This window comes from Petromyzon marinus, chromosome 5, assembly GCF_048934315.1.
Source record: "Petromyzon marinus isolate PM22_M1 ecotype Great Lakes invasive population chromosome 5, UKy_Petmar_22M1.pri1.0, whole genome shotgun sequence".
In the NCBI taxonomy this organism is placed as follows: domain Eukaryota; kingdom Metazoa; phylum Chordata; class Hyperoartia; order Petromyzontiformes; family Petromyzontidae; genus Petromyzon; species Petromyzon marinus.
The window spans coordinates 21,735,611-21,752,836 of NC_133671.1; the positions used below are offsets into that span (position 1 = coordinate 21,735,611).

The 17,226-nt window shown below is 56.3% G+C and overlaps 1 protein-coding gene and 1 pseudogene across 2 annotated transcripts in view; one reads left to right on the forward strand and one right to left on the reverse strand.

Moving 5' to 3' along the window:
• Positions 1 to 169: 169 nt before the first annotated feature.
• Positions 170 to 16,897, reverse strand: LOC116939268 (CCA tRNA nucleotidyltransferase 1, mitochondrial pseudogene; annotated as a pseudogene).
• Positions 16,208 to 17,226, forward strand: part of GALNT9 (polypeptide N-acetylgalactosaminyltransferase 9) — a 42,086-nt gene continuing 41,067 nt past the window's right edge. Inside the window, exon 1 of one of the 2 annotated variants that reach the window (XM_076062799.1) lies at positions 16,208 to 16,638. The gene's annotated coding sequence lies outside the window, so the exon portion shown is untranslated. The other variant, XM_076062798.1, reaches the window with a different exon arrangement.

The window sequence follows — 17,226 nt, forward strand, 5'->3', positions numbered from 1 at the left end:
TCTCTCTCTCTCTCCTCTTTCCCTCTCTCTCCCTCTCTCTCCGCTCTCCCTCTCTCCTTTTTTTTTAGGTTTCTTAATTTTGTATTTATTTAAAACATCTCAAGTACAGCCCCGGATGAATTACGCATCAGAAGTCTCAGGATGAATAAAAAAACACGTGAAACACTCCTGACAATTACCCAACAATCGTATATTCACACCGTCACCATGCACGGTGCAACGATCTCTGTGACTGACACGGCACGGAGTGGACTTCATCCGGCAGTGGATTGACAAAGGGGCTTTCTGTAAATTAATTTAACGCGTAATATACAACAACAAAAAACCCCACAAAGATGTACCGCATAACAGAAACCCACATTATAATGACTGTAGCCACTAGAATATCAAATTACGGCAAACTATATGCACACAATCTTATACACGTGTTGTTATGCAGGCGTAAAATAAGTATCGGCGACTGAACGCCACACGCCTTACTGAACCGTGGATGGTTTTCGATGCAATCCTATCGTGTTTGGTTCACTCTTATGCACACAGGAGCCCTAATATTTACATGAGCTTACTGATGGGTAAATATTGGTCAAGCCACATAGGCTCAGGGGGGATGACTGACCTGTGAGAGAGATTTATGCATTCGCTCGACCCACACACCTCAGCAATGCCCCCTCCTCTTATCCACCTCTCAGAACCCCGGCACAGTCCCGTGACGGTACATATCTCCCCCCACGACAGGTTAAGAGGAAGCAAACACGCATCATAATGATGATGTGTGCAGCCCCGTCATCAACTTACTGCCGGATGAAGGCCTCCCTCCCCCACGTCATATCTGCTTTGTCTTTAGTTTGTTGTCCTTCCCCCCCCCCCACACCTCCGATTAGCACGGTCGGCTACTTACGGTGGTGCGAAATACGTCCAACACGCATCCCTACGTAATTACGTATCGCCGTCTCCTTCTTTCTCTGGTCTACGAAAGCGACGTCATCGGTCACGGTGGCTACCCAACCGCACTTCTCCACACTCGTCAGTGTGGCTTGGTGGGGCGGAGGGACCCACCAGGACTGGTTCGTATATTACTCGCAGCGAGGCGACAGAATATACAAGAGATAGAGGCGACAGAAATGACGATAATAGAGATACGGCTGAGACAGCTGTGGCTGAACGAGCTGTAGACGATACAAAGAATATGTCAAATGAAAAACGAGACAAATTACCTTTTGATGCTTATTGAAGTATATTTTTCTGACTTTTGCTTTGTCCCATATGTTTTCATAAATCCAGAGCCCACTGCGCTACTTGGGGCCATCAACTCTTTGCTGAATTTGCCCGTGTCTAGCGCCACCGCCGATTATTCCACAACGGGAATCGAAGTTGCCCTGTTCATGGGGACATGCATTACTGCTCACCGATTTCCCAGGTTGCCAAATGCCTGCCAGTAATGGTCAACGCTGTATTTTACTCGCGGCTTTTACACTTATTTTATGTCCCACCCCACCCTGCCTCTCAGCAAAATTTGCGTCACAGACTAAATTCAGCCGTCGTGAGACGAGCAGCCGCCGTTTACAAGAGGATGTTAGTTTTGTTAAAGCCAATAACTGACCCGCGAGGAGCTGTGTCTATATCCTGGTTTGCGTGCTTTTAAAATGTTAACTTAAACAAAAAACACCCCAAAAACTTACTTTGTAACAGCAACACACCGATTTTGCCCCGTAAAAGACGCCACGATTTAAAACACCACCCACAGCAATCCCGCCGATAGTTTGTTTTAACGCTAATAATTTAGATCAATCCACTATGGGGTTCAATCGGTGGATGTGGTTTGCCAAAAAAATGATAATTTCCGCAAAAACAGCATTCCTGACCGCTCCGAGGGGAAAGTGAGCACTGATACCAAACAGCCAATGACCCAGATGACAAACGAGCTGACGAACTAACAGACAAACAGAACGAGCGCAGTCGAAAAGCTTCCGACCGGAGCGACCGTCACGACTTCGACTTCTGGCCCTGGCGGACGCTGGCCAGCAGAGCGTCCTTGTCAGCGCGGTAGCCCGAGCGCTGCCAGAGAGCGCGCAGGCGCTGAAGCTCGGCGCCGATCTCCTTGCCGGACGTGAGGCCCGGCCGGCGGAGGTCGTGGCCCCTCACGGGGAAGGCCGGCGGCCTCCGACCATCCAGCTCGACGGCGGGCCCCGCCTCGCCGAGGTAGCGCGGCAGCTCGCTCGCGTGCGCCTTCGCCTCCCCGTGCGGACGCGCGTCGGTGACGAAGGCCTTGATGGAGCCGAGCGGGGTCGTCTCCGTCCGCGTCGGGCCGCAGCTCCCCGCGGTGCTTGATGACGAACGCCGCCAGGTTGCGCTCGTCCGTGGGGAGGCGGAGACGCGCGTCCAGCTGCCCCACGTCGTCGGCGCAGCACGGGAGCGCCGACAGGAGCGTGATGGGGCGCGGGGCGGAGGCGCGCGAGCGCTCCCACACGCGCTGCAGCTCGCCCACGTTCCCGTCGCATGGCAGGCCTATGCGTGGTGCCACGCCGAGCTTGTAGATGAGAGCGAAGAGGTGACTCGCGTGGTTTCCCATGAGCGTCTTCTTCAGCTCCACCCAGATGAGCTCGCCCGCGAATGCCGGCCAGCCCGCGTCGCGCTCGATCCCCGCCAGCGTCTGCGGCTCGCGCTCGCGTCCGCGTGCTCGGCCACGAATCCATAAAACCTGAAATATCGCAGGATGCGGAGATAATCTTCCTGGATCCTTTTCTCTGGGTCTCCTACGAAGCGCACCCTCTTATTTTTCAGATCCTCCATCCCGTTGAAGTATTCGTAAAGTGTCCCATCGAGATCTAGGAACATGGAATTGATGGTGAGGTCAAGCCACTCAAGAGTCCGTCTGCCAGTCGGTGGTGAACTCCACCTCGGCGTGGCGGCCGTCTGTCGTCACGTCCACTCGCAGCGCCGTGATCTCAAAGTTCTGCCCGTGCACCCTTGCGGTGATGGTCCCGTGCTTCTCGCCGAGCGTGTTAACGGTGCGAACGCCGGCCGCTGCGAACATCTCCTTCATCTGTGCCGGGGTGGCGGACGTGGTGAAGTCGGCGTCCTGAGGTCGTTTGCCGCTCAGCAAGTCCCGCACGGCGCCACCCGCAATCCGCAGCTCGTGCCCGTGCCCCGAAAACAGCGCGGCAATGGCTTTGAGGCCATCAGTGAAGAGGCACTGGAAGTCGCTGGTGCCCAGCCTCATGGTGCGTCCCTCCACCCGGAAACGCAGGGCCCTGAAGGCAGGCAGCACGAGTCGGCTCCACAACAGCCGCTGCATGCGGCGGCTGGGTCCAGTGAACTTACTCCACCCCACGCTCACTAGCGTCGCTTTGCAACCTTGAAAACCCCCGACGGCTGGTGACGAGACGCCCTTCGAAGGCGTTTTCGCAGTACGGGCCGACGTTCTAAACGTTTCGCGTCAGAACCATTCCGTCGGCAAGTGCGAGCGCCGATGAAGTCGTCGTGGGTCGCCGTGGCCGGGCCCCGGAGTCGCGATGCTGAGCCGCTTGCGCGTATTCCTCGCAGGGACGGCCTCTCTCCTCGCTGCTCTCTCCCTCCGCTCTCTGCTTTTTTTTAAGATCAGAGGAAACAAGAAGGTGCTCGGTTTAGTCGGCACTTTGCTTCGTTCATCATTTCGTTTTTTTAAGTTGTTTTCCTTGCTTTGCTTCATGTGCCTCCCCCCCCCCGCCTTTTAAATGACAGATTTTAGGTATTTTCCCATTGTGAAACAAAATCAATCTGTGCTACTTTCTTCGTAGACACAAACACCGACACGAAGAAGCACGGTCTGCTCCTCCTCCTCCTTACCCCTTCCCCATATCTCTACCCCATCTCTCTCTCTACCCCCTCTCTCTCTCTACCCCCTCTCTCTACCCCCTCTTTCTCTACCCCCTCTCTCTCTACCCCCTCTCTCTCTACCCCCTCTCTCTCTACCCCCCCCCCCTCTCCGTACTCTCTCTCTATGTTCCCCCTGTTGCGATGCTGCATCTGCACTCAGCACTCCTCACAGTCCGATGGCCTCCGACGGCAGCTCATATCTCCATGCAGAGCTCTCCGCTCTTTCCTCTCTCTCCGCTCTCTCCTCTCAGCTCCTCTAAACGAGCCATGCACACAGAGATGTCGCAGTGATGCGACAGCTGCCACCAAACCTGTAAGGGACGGGGCGAAGGGGGGCGGTATAGAATCTACAGGTATGCCCCCAAATCCCCCCAACACCGACATCTATGCACTGCCCCCCCCCCACAACCTGGACCCAGCATAGCCCCCCCCCACCTCTCCCCCCACAACCTGGACCCAACATAGCCCCCCCCACCTCTCCCCCCACAACCTGGACCCAGCATAGCCCCCCCCCACCTCTCCCCCCACAACCTGGACCCAGCATAGCCCCCCCCACCTCTCCCCCCACAACCTGGACCCAGCATAGCCCCCCCCCCCCCCCACCGGGATTTAGTCTGCACAGAAATCTCGCAGGGACCTCCCGTCCCCCTGTACTCCTGTAGACCCAAACCTACTGGACACTCGTGCACCGTGACCCCCAGAACCCTCGAACAGAGCCCCCCCCCCGATCCACACACAGACAGAGAGCCCCCCACCCCCTGCCCCCTTCCCCCCAGGCGAGGTGGCGAGCCGGCACGAGGCCACGGCGAGGTAACGCGCCCAAGAGGGGGTCCGCACAGACAAGTTCACGAACTCACTCGCAGCAGCAGCAGCACTGCGAGTTATCAGCAACAACAACAACAACGTAACACGAACAGCAATTACCCTTAATTGGCCGTCAGGGGTGCCACGCTGAGGACAACTTGGAGTGGCCACCTCAAAGCCCGGCAGCACGCGGCGCTGGAAGAGCCGAGGAGTGTGTCTGGAGAGCAGCCGTGCGCCTGCGTGGGTGCCACGTGGGACGCTTCGTCCAACGACAACAAAAAGTTCAGCAGTGCCGTTAATTATCGCGAACAATTGACCCCCTTCCGAATCGCAATAACCAGGTGATGACGGCGTCACACGTCAAGCTCCGTGTGACGTCACGCTCTGTGTGACGTCACACGCAGCGTGACGTGTGACGCAATCGCCTCGGCCGAAGAGGCTTACCCCGTTGATCGCCGTGGTTTTACTACGGGCAAGTTTTTTTTTGTTGCCAAAATACTTTAATCGGTGCGCGGCTTTAACTCTGGGAGAGGCCTCGAATAGCAACACGACTTTAAAACTCAAATGTCATCGATATACTTCGCTAGACTCTCTGTGTGCTGTGGACAAGGGCCATGAATCGAAACGTCGCTTCGACGTGTGTTTTTTTCGGCTTTTTTTTGTTATTGACAAACGCGTCGGAGCTACTGTTATTGTTGTTGTTGTCTGTGCACCACTGCCAACGGATGAGAAGCAGTAGCGGCCAAATACATTGCTGAATTTCTTATCGGATCATCTTCATGCCGCTAATTGTGGCTGGACACATCTTAAAATAAAAACTCGATGTTCCAGCAGCTGGCAGAAGCAGCAGCAGGACTCTCAGGACACATTGAGAGTCGCACGCCCCAGCGACGTGCCTGTCCCAGGCAGATAATCATCTTATGTAATTAATGACATTATTAAACAGGTAGGAATCCGTTTAATACGCTCAGGGGCCAATGCGTTGCGTGCCACGTTTCACCTCGGCAAGAGCGAGTCGAGAGACCCCGTGGGGGGAGGTGGGGGCTGTGTTTTGTTTGTGCGCTCTTGGCCATTGGTGATGAGCTTACAATCCCAGCGCAGGACCCGCGCGCATACAGATTAGCACCGGAGACCTCAGATACCCACCCGCGCTCAGTGTGGATTACCCGGGGCTACGCAGCGGGGTGGGGGCTCAGGTGTGTGGGGTGTGAGGGGCTGGTGAAGAAGGCAACGCTTGACAGGGTTATTTACTTTGTTGCTTAACCAGCAGTACGCACGTGTCCCCTGCGGACCAGGCAGTCGGCTAACATGTCGCCTAATCCAGTAGAGTACTCTGTGACAATTGCTACGGTCGCTTCTGTCTTCCTATTCTTCTTGAGTACGGCTGCTGCTGCTGCTGTAGACGCAGAGCAGCCACCTACAGTGCCGCATTCAGGCGGTGAAGCCAGCAGGTTGCGGGTGACGTCATCGCGCAAATGTTCCCTGTGACGTCACCGCACCCGCGTGCCGGCCGGAGCAGCCGTGCGGAGAGGAATCGAGGCAGGAGACCAGCCAGCAAAACTTGTATATCTGATGCAATGATTATTTAGAGTCGTGTACTGTATGGGTTTTGCGTCGAATTCAAATCTAACCGAGAGTGTGGGGGGCCCTTGCACTGTGCTGTGTATTTGTTTCGCTGTTAGATTCCTGTTAGATTCCTGCTCTCCACAAGAACAAAGGGCCCGCGGCAGAAAGGACGCGAAAACTACGCCAGGCCCCATGTACTCGACTCGTCCTGATTAATGGTGGGAGGGGGGGGGGGCAATCCGGGAGAGGGAGGGAGGAGAACAATCGCTTTGTTCTCTAACGTTGGGGGGGTCAAAGTAAAAGGGGGTGGGGTGTTTTTGAACACCCAGCAGCAGCAGCCGGGGGCTTTCGCGACCAATATCTTCCATAACAGAGGTTGTTTGGGTCAGATCGCCCGGCTAGAAATGTGTCGTTAAACCCGGCGCCACCCGACACAGCCGATTAGTAAGGGTTGTCACGGAATTGGAACGTTTCGTTTACGTGACACGCCTTGCTAATCGGCTGTGTCGGGTGTTGGCAGGTTGAACGACACATTTATATTATGAGACCTCCTTTGCCAGTAACAAGACATAGGAATAGGTTTTACTCATTTAACTGGCACAAAAACTGACACCTTTATTCAAGGCATCATGTTTGCAATAACCACAACACAAGCAGTCAAAATGCAAACTAAAAAGACAACTCTGATAATAATATGCACTGTCCTTGAATTTGATTGGTCCACACCCGAGACAGCTTTTCTTAGAGCCTAGTCTCCATTGGTGTTGGACCAGAAGACGCCAAAAGACGTACAACTCAAAAACAGCGCACTATCAGAGTATTGAGGGCTCGGGGTGAGCATTTACATTATGAGACCTCCTTTGCCAGTAACAAGATATAAGAATAGGTTTTACCCTTTTAACTGGGCGGCCCCCCGGCTTGAACGGCGGAGGTTGTGAAGGGTAAGCCGGGGGGGTCGCCCCAAAATCAACAAAACCAATCGACGCTTCCCCGCCCTTAGGGCGTGTATCACTCCCGCCGGGACCCTGAGGGGTCTCATATCCCCCTTCCAGCGGTCCCTGTTCCCTCGGCATTCCCGTCTGGTTCACTCAACGCAGGAGCCGCATCAGGAGAGAGACCCCCCCCCCCCCCCCACACGTGGCATCGAACTCCTTTCCTTCCCCCTTGTGAGCGCGTAGCTCAGGGTGCTCACCGCGTACCACGAGGAGTTTGTTGTGCCACCGTCAACCAGCTGTGGGGGGGAGGGGGGGGGGGAGGTTTGTGATGTCCTTTCACTGCAGGAGAAATTTGTCTTCCTGGCAAATCGCGTTCAGGGTATGGAGCAGGGCTTGCCGGCGACCAGATATCTTCACTGGCTTCAGATCGCCCACCCCCCCCCGAACAGGGAGTTGTGCCTGGGGGTGCATCTGGGGCAATCCGCACCATCATAGATCCACGCGCACTGTCTTACAGCCAAGCCTGACTGCTGACGAGACGCTGAATGTTAGAACCGGTCCAGAGTTTTACCGATGTTGAGCAAATTGCTGCTCCTACGAAATTTCCCCTCCCAGGAGGAGGACCACGGGGCTGATGGCGTGCGTCGAAACACAAACATGTGTTTTACGTGCGGAGACGAAACGTGTGAAGAATGAGTGACTATTATCCGCTTAGTTATTAAGCGTGGTGAAGTATGGGCAAACGACCCCCACGGACGAGGCCTACATCCATCAGTGGGGGAGTCAAAGAGGTCTGTTTGAAGACGACGTGGGACACAACAACAGCAACAGGAGCCACACACGGTGAAGGCGTGGGGGGAGGGGAGGGCTGGGGCAGGTGGTGGTGGTGGGGGTTGTCAATGAGAGGCCCATGCCCTCCCGGCCCATCTGCTCCTGTTTCACATGCACGTTCAGTCTCCATATCCCATGTTTAACCGTGCGGGTGAGAGGAGCATGGAAACCGCACCTCCAGATTAGCACGGTCGGCTACGTACGGTGCGAAAGAGGCTCTACATGATACCAATTGCCGCCATTCCCCATTAAGTGGCGGTGACGTCACCACGTCGCCTGTGCCAGGCCAGGTGCACTTTGAGGCCAGGTTCGCTGCTCACAGGATGAGGTCTCGGGACAGACCCAGCAGGTGCCATGGGTTGGCTGACTGAGATGATCTGTCGATGCACACCAGCTGTACCCCCCTACTATGCCAGGCTAGGTGCAGGAGGTCTCGGGACAGACCCAGCAGGTGCCATGGGTTGGCTGACTGAGATGACCTGTCGATGCACAACAGCTGTACCCCCCTACTGTGCCAGGCTAGGTGCAGGAGGTCTCGGGACAGACCCAGCAGGTGCCATGGGTTGGCTGACTGAGATGACCGGTCGATGCACACCAGCTGTGCCAACGTGCTGCATCTTAGCCGCCCGGCGCTCCACTCGTGAGCATCGCTCCTCCGCCCTCCGTTGTTGCTGGAGGTCGACTGCTTCCAACTGCCCATGAGCGTCCTTCACGAGCCTCCTCTGGCCACACTTAACATAATAAAGATAAAACACAAAGATCCCCCGTATAGCCTTGACATACCGTTGGGGCAAGTGCTGTTAGCAAGCCCGACCGCATTTGTCTCCCCAGTGGCGATGTTTACACACCGCACCAGGTACTCATTTGAGGCTAAGTCTACCTAGGGGATGCCCAGGCCCGATTCAGATAATCGTCATTGATGTTGGCCATGCGGGAATCGAACTCTGGTCGCCAGGTTCGTAGCGCAGCGTGCTAACCGCTAACACTACCGCTCAACATAACAACAACAACAACCGCCATTCGCCACTAAGTGGCGGTGACGTCACCACGACGCTTGTGCCAGGCTATGTGCATCCTGAGGCCACGTGAAGTGTCGAACGCCCGCTGGCAGGAGGTCACGGGGCAGACCCAGGTGCCACGGGTCGACTGACTGAGATGACTGGCTGATGCACCACCTGTGCCCCCTACTGTGCCAACCTGCTGTGCTTTAGCCACCCGGCGCTCCGCTCGTTGTGGTAAGCGTCGCTCCTCCGCCCTCCGTTGTTGTTGGAGGGCGACTACCTCCAGCTGCCCAGTAGCGTCCTTCACGAGCTTCCTCCACAGAGGCCGATCTTGACACTGCTGGTACCGGTCATCGGCCACTCAGGTCCATGTCCTCCTGTACGACATCACTCCATCTCTTCTCTAGCCCGTGCCGCGCCCGCTTAGCCCCCTCAATCCGGCCGAACAAAAGCTGTTTCGGCATGCGGTGGCTGGGCATGCGGGCCACATGACCCAGCCATCGCAGCCTTCCCCGCCGAGGAGCTCACCGATGGGACCTTGCCCAGATCTTTCAAGGATTTGTGAGCTCCTCACACAATCCAGTCTGGTCAAACCCAGGATGGATCGTAGGCAGGCCAGCCTAAATGTTTCTAACCAGCGAAGATGTTCCATTAGGGGGGTCCACGTTTCGCAAGCGTAGTGAAGGGAGGGAATGACCGTGGCCGAGAAGACCTGAAGCTTAGTGCGGAGCGACAGACCAGGTAGCTTCCACACAGTGTTACGCAACCGATAAAAAGATATTGCCGCTCGACTGATTCGGAGTGAGACCTCTGCTGTTAAACTGGAGCCGGTCATAAGCACACTGCCCAGGTATGGGAAACTCTCCACTCTCTCCACAACTGCCACATCACCGATTGGGAGTTGTGGGGGTGGAGTGTCCGATGGTACAAAATACCCAGGCACGTGCTTAGTTTTGGTGGGGCTGATGGTAAGACCCCATCTCTTAGTGGCACGCTCCAGTCTCAGCAGCAGCATCTCCAACTCCTCCTCTGAATGAGCAGCTATTACCAAATCATCGGCATACATAACGTGGTTGAGCAATACGGAGCCATCCCTTGACCGCACCCGGGCATCGATCAGCCTCCCATTATATCTGTACCAAATGGGGATTACCCCGGTACAGCTATTGAAGGCTTCACGAACTACGTGGTCAAATAGATGTTAAATACTGTGGGAGCCAGAAGACATCCCTGTCGCACCCCAAGGTGTAAAGGGAATGGCTCTGACTCCTGGCCACGTAGTTTTACCCGGGCCCGCTCACCATCATTAAGGTCCTTAATGATCGTCAGCAGATGGTCAGGAACTCCAAAAGCACGAAGAACAACCCAGAGCCCAGGCCTACTGATGGTATCATAGGCCTTGACCAGGTCAATAAAGCAGAGATGTAGGTCTTGCTGGAATTCCCTACACCTCTGCTGTAGCAGACGGACAGAAAATATGGCATCTGTGCAGGACCGCCCTTTCCTGAAACCGCATTGGGGCTCTGCAAGCCTCTCCTCAGCGTGCCTGGCAAGGTGATGTTGAATAGTCCTTGCCAGGACCTTTCCCGGCACACTGAGGAGTGAGATGCCCCTGTAGTTGTTACAGTCTGTGCGGTCCCCCTTCTTAAAGAGGGGGACCACCAGGGCATCCTTACAATCCTGCGGAACCCGTCCAGTGGTCCAGACTGTTGTTATGATGTCATATAGGGCAGTCTATGCACAAACGCCACACTCCCTCAGCATTTCGCTTGGGAGATCATCTCTGCCCGGTGCGTTTCCTAGTCTCAGACCCCGGATCGCCTTCAGTACTTCCTCAACAGATGGCACCTCAACCAGCCACTCACAAGGGGTGACTTCTTCCAATATTTGAGGCACCGCAGCCTCAGCAAGGTCATCCCCACTTTGTGCCACGATATTTTCCTGGCTGAGAGATTTCCCCTCTCCCAGGACATCACAGAAATGCTCAGCAAATCTGCAAACCTGTTCCTTGGGATCGGAGATTGGATCACCGTTTTTTCCCCTAATGATGGTAATAGGTGGAGTTAAATAGAGATTTGTGATCGCGGGCCACTGAGGCAGACTCCATCTCCTCAGCAACCCGCAACCACCACCCATCCTTGCAGCGCCTCACGGCTCTCCAAACCTCCGAGCGAAGGCTGCGGTAAGCCTCCTCATTCTCTGACGTGGGATTCTGTAGCCGATGACAGTGGGCCTGTCACTTTTTCACAACTATCCTGAACACCTCTGTCAGCCAGGGTCTCTGGTGAGGTCTGGACCGCGTACCCAAAGCAGCCAATGCAGCTGCATGAGTGACAGTCCTTATCCTCGCCCATTTACCCTCGACATCAGAAGGAGTGCGGCATGATGCCAACCCCAGCCGCAGGCGATGATGAAATTCTCGTTTGCAACTTTCATCAGATAACTGAGACTAGGCCACTTTAGGTTGGAATGGGGTCCTGGGTGTACACCCACCACCGGAGTGGAAGAATGGCAGGCGCATCTTACAGATGACAAGTCGATGGTCAGAGGGCAGATCAGCTCCACGGTAGGTCCTGGTGTCAAAGACATGGGCTCGCATCCGCTGGTCCGTCACTATGTAGTCCAGCAGATGTTCTTGCTTGGACCCGGCATGCATCCATGATGTTGCGTGGATGCGCCGATGCCAGAACAGCGTGTTGGTAATTACAAGCACATGGGCTGCACAAAAATCTAGCAGCCTCCTACGGTTGTTATTGAGCTGATCTGGCCCATGCCCTCCAATCACTCCAGACTAGGTGCCAGCATCATGACCAACTCGGGCATTGAAGTCACCCAACAAGATGACTCTATCCCAAGGGGCCACTTTAGCCAGCACCTGTGACAGGAGGTCGTAGAAGGCATCTGACTCATCGGCTTTGCCTGCATCCCACCACGGATGTTCGTCTTCGGTGGGGGCATAAGTAACCACGACCACCACTCCTCACCTCCGGTTGATGGGAAGGCGAGCCCAAAGTAGCCTGGGGCTTACAGCTTTCCACACCTCACTGCCACGCTCCCACGCCCCCTTCATTATTTTGTTCAAAAGAAGAGCCACAACCTGTTGTTTGGCAGTATGCTGCCCCGAGTAGAGGACTGTCCACCCCTCATGGTGGCAGAAGCCAGAACCGGTCCACCGGACCTTCTGAATGCCACAGAGATCCAGGCGGTACCGGTCCTGCTCCCGACAGAGGAGTGGCAGCCTCTCCTCCGCAGTGAGCGTTCGAACATTCCACGTGGCCACACAAAGTGGCTTTTCCTTGTTTCTGGAGGACCCCTGAGGGTAGAGATTCAATCTCCTGGCTCCGCCAATTGGGGTTTGGCCAGGAGACGTCATAGACGCCTGTCCCCCCGGGGCCTCCGGCACAAGCTTATTAGTTAGATATTTTAGACGTGGTTTAGTGATAAAATATTTGAAAGTGGAGGGGTTACCAGCCCCTCGCACCCGTCCAGAGCCCCCGTTTAGCCCCTGTGGTGGTGACAGACGCCATGAGGGGAGGAGCCAATCGGAATTGGCCCTCCCCCCACAGCACTGTCCACGACAGAGTTGCCCGTCCGGCACCGCGAGGAGGTAGGGGGTTGTTTTGCCGGACTACACACACACATACAAACACATACACACTCGTCCACTCGTACGCTACATCACGACATATGCGTTTTGCGGTAATGGAGCGGTTAGCGTGCTGTGCTGTGCCCCCCCCCCCCACTCTGGGCTGTGCCCCCCACCCCCCCCCCCACTCTGGGCTGTGCCCCCTCGACTCTGGGCTGTGCCCCCCCACTCTGGGCTGTGCCCCCCCACTCTGGGCTGTACCCCCCCCACTCTGGGCTGTGCCCCCCCCCTCCACTCTGGGCTGTGCCCCCCCCCCACTCTGGGCTGTGCCCCCCCCCTCCACTCTGGGCTGTGCCCCCCCCTCCACTCTGGGCTCTGCCCCCCCCCCCCCCCACTCTGGGCTATGCCCCCTCGACTCTGGGCTGTGCCCACCCCCACTCTGGGCTGTGCCCCCCCCCCACTCTGGGCTGTGCCCCCCCCACTCTGGGCTGTGAATGACACCCTTTATCAATGTGTAATGGGTTCAACTGAGTCGCAGACGTATACTTGGAGGCAACACATTTATTCAACTCCAACACACGGAGTAACTTCCCCTTAACATAATAACAACCTGTGGTGGTGACCACCAGGCTCACTACACTAGTTACTACACTAGTTACTACACTAGTTACTACACTAGTTACTACACTAGCTAATACACTAGTTACTACACTAGTTACTACACTAGTTACTACACTAGTAACTATACTAGTTACTACACTAGTTACTACACTAGTAACTACACTAGTTATTACACTAGTAACTACACTAGTTACTACATCACTAGTTACTACACTAGTTACTACACTAGTTACTACACTAGTTACTACGTCACTAGTTACTACACTAGTTACTACACTAGTAACTACACTAGTTACTACACTAACTAGAACGTAACTGCTACTACGGACCGAGACCAACAGCTCGGGTCCAGGTCCACGTGTTGGAGACTCGTTGAACGTAGAACGTACACGAAGGTTTCTTCCAGGATGAACAACAACAACCTCGGTCCCTCTCGGGACCCGGCTGATATTCTCTGTGGCGTGGCCGGCTCCGCCCTTGGCCACGACCACCTTCTAGAATCCTCGGGAAGGATCTGGGTCCCAATCACGTGACCACCCCTAGCCCCAGAGGGGGCTAGGGGTGGTCACGTGTCCTCCCGAGTCAACCAGAGTGCCGTAGCCTCGAGTAACCTCATCCCTCGGCCGGCACTCCCACACCCTGTCCTGTAGGGTTGGCACTGCACGCCAAGCGTGGTGCCATCCAGCGCTGTCAATCAGCGCTCACCGGGCCCCTCTACGGGCCGGCACTGCTCGGTGACATCCCGCGATGTCACTACATCACCCCCCCCCCCTCGTAGAACTCAGCCGTCCCGGCTGTCAACTCCCCCTCAACAAAACAACAAAGCCCCTTAGTGTGCCTCAACAAATAAATACCCCATCCCATATATACAATATATACGGAGACAAACGGGGGAAGGGGACAGAAGTACAGAACAACAAGAGGCGAACACAAAGGAAGAGAGAGACGGGAAGAGAAAAAAAAGAACACATAGTAGCACGCGAAACCTCGGGACCCCCTCCAGCACCAGCATCTCCCACCCTCACCGTGTAACAACACCCGCAAGCACAATAAAGGCCGGGTTCAGCCAATAACCAATACGACGTGACGAACGCGACAACCAACTGACGGTGTGGGAGCGCGTGTGTATGGGGTCACGAAAACCCAAGTGTCTTTGATCGAGTCCTTGTGACCGGGCCCCCAGGAGAGGTGGGCGTACTCTCCCCCGGGGGTCTCGGGGGGGAATTTGAAAAAGTCCCTTCGTATCCGGCTCCTTACGAAGAGCAGTCGGCCGGGCAGATGGGTCTTCTGCTCCCGAAGCTTGCGGAGACGGCGCAGGTGGCGGCTTGGGGGACGTTAAACGCGCAGAACCTTCGAATATAGTGGAGTGGAGGACGTTCGGGCTGATGATGGCGGTGGTCTTCCGCCGTCGTTGTTGTTCATCCCGTCGCACCATGCCGTCCCCCTGCCAGCCTCTGCCTTGGGCCGAAGCGCAGGCTTGGATGGGCTCCACATCTTCGGGTGTATCACGCGCCTTACGAGGCGCGGTACACGCCGCCAACCCCTTATGTCGTTGCAAGAGCAGGTGCGCCTGGATGCATCTTGCAACCTTGAGAGACGACAAATCGTCTTCGTCGACAGCCGGCAGGACGATGTTGAGGTCCTTCGCCAACGTCAACAATCTGAGGACCAGCGAGCCGACTCCATCGTGGTCAATCTTCGGGAAGGCAGCCGTCGTTAGCGCCAATAGTGCGCTACGGAAGGACGGGGGGCGTCTCGGCCTCCCCCCCTCCTCCGCGCAGCTAACTTATGGCGGACGTTTGATGGCGGTTCGTAGATGGCCGCCATTTAAGCAAAGGCTTGTTGTAGCGTGGCCCTCTCCGACGGCGGGATGTTGTGATTGGCCCGACCACAGCGATGGCGCAGTGGTTGGGTCAATCGCTGGAGGGCGCAACGGTGGCGAGATGTTAACTACCTCGCCTGGTATACAGGAGGTCGTGAGGTAGACCCTGACGCCTGTTCTATATTTGGAGTTTGCGTGTCTCTCTCCCCGTGGTCGCGTGGATTTTTCTCCGGGTCTTCCGGTTGTTGCCTCCACATTTAGAATCAACACGCGTTCAGAGTATTTGTCTGCTGTAAATGTCCACACGATGATAGGCCACTTGGTCGATCTATCACTTGTGATAGCCAGGGTGGCTTCTGTAAAAGAGCTACACGGCAGCTCAGTGGGGCCTCACCATCACCCCCCCCCCCCTCTCGCACTGACCACCAGCGTCGTGAAGTATGGCCAAGCAAGCCCTACCATCAACACGGCGCGAGCACGCACGAAGACTCCCCCGCGTAGCCTCAACAGATTGTTGGGGAAGGCCGGCACGGCACACAAAAGGAGTGGCGATGTTTACACACCGCACCAGGTACTCATTTTGAGGCTGAGTCGACCTAGGGGGAGACCGAGGACCGGTTCAGATAATCGTCACTGGTGTTGGCCGTGAAACGACACACACAGACACACACAAAAACACACACACACACATCCAACACACACACACACACATCCAACAAACACACACACACATACAACACACACACATACAACACACACACACATCCAACACACACACGCTGCCTTCCACTTGATTCAGGGCGCGTGCTCATAGCGACCTGGGAGTACCCAGCGAGCGGCGGGGGCGAGTGGACGCACTGAGGGACGGGCGGGGGGGTGCTCTGTAAGGGGAGCGGGCTTTAGAGGGACAGAGTGGGCAGCAGGGGCAGCAGGGGCAGCAGGAGCCTCCCGCTCTCCCCGTGGTGCCGTGAACAGCCCCGTGTCCAGACCGCGTCACATCAATCATCGGCGCGTAACCGCAGCGACCACAGCGATGCTCCTCCTCCTCTTCCCTTCTCCTCCCTCCCTCCCTCCCCGCGTCTCCCACCGCGATGCACAAGGAGCCCGCATCCAGCACAGCCCCGCCCCTCTCCATCCATTGCATTGACCGCCCTCCCCCCATTTATTTCTCCCCACAGACCCCCCCCCTCCCTCCTCCACCCACCCATACAATCACACAACACCACCTACAACACACACACGGCGTAGGTCTATTGCTGGGATCGAGATGGAGTGGTCGCGGAGGAAGGGTGGAGGAGGGAAGGGGTTTGGGTGTGGATGGAGGGAGGAGAGAGAAGAGAGATGGAGGAGAGAGGATGCAGGAGATTAATGGAGAAGAAGGTTGTGGAGGGAGGAGAGAGGGACAAGGAACGAGGGATAGAGGAGGAGGGGGGGGCAAAGATGAGATGAGACAGCGGAGCGGGAATCAGCCAGAAGGCGGCAGGGATGGTGAGATGGAGAGAGAGAGAAAGAGATGGGGGGGAAGGAGCGAGTGAGGTGAGGGAGAGAGACGAAGGGAGGGAGAGATCAGCCGGGTAGGAGTGGGAGGGTTAAGGACCCGCCTTCGCTCAGACACACGTAAGTACACACGCACACACTAACACACCAGCGCGCAAGGACATCAATGCACGGTGCACATAGCACGCTAACACGCCTGCGCATTACACGACGCGGGCACGCACACACGCGCGCACACGCACACACGCGCACACACACACGCACACACGCGCGCACACGCACCGAGACGCACCGAGAGACACGCGGTTCGTCACCGCCGCGGCCGAGCTGGAGCGAGCAGCGGTGACGGTCTCTTCCCTCGGTCGCTCGCAGTCGCCATCGCTTCCTTCCCGTGGCTCGTAGCTCGAACGCTGCCGAGCGTCCTCGCATGGCCGGCCGAGTCGAGTGGCAAACGCGGCGGCGGTGGCGGCGGCGAGGAGGAGAGGAGGAGGAGAGGAGGAGGGCGCAGATCCACTGGACGGACGCGGCGAGCGCCACAGATTCTCACGTAGGGCGGCAAATGTATCCTACAGTGCGCGGCTCGGCTCGATTGTGAATCTGTGCGGTATCATCATCATCAGCAACAGCAGCAGCAGCAGCAGCTAGCACCGTCAGGAGCAGCGGCAGCGGCTGAAGCCGTAGCAGCGTCACAACAGCAGCAGCAGCATT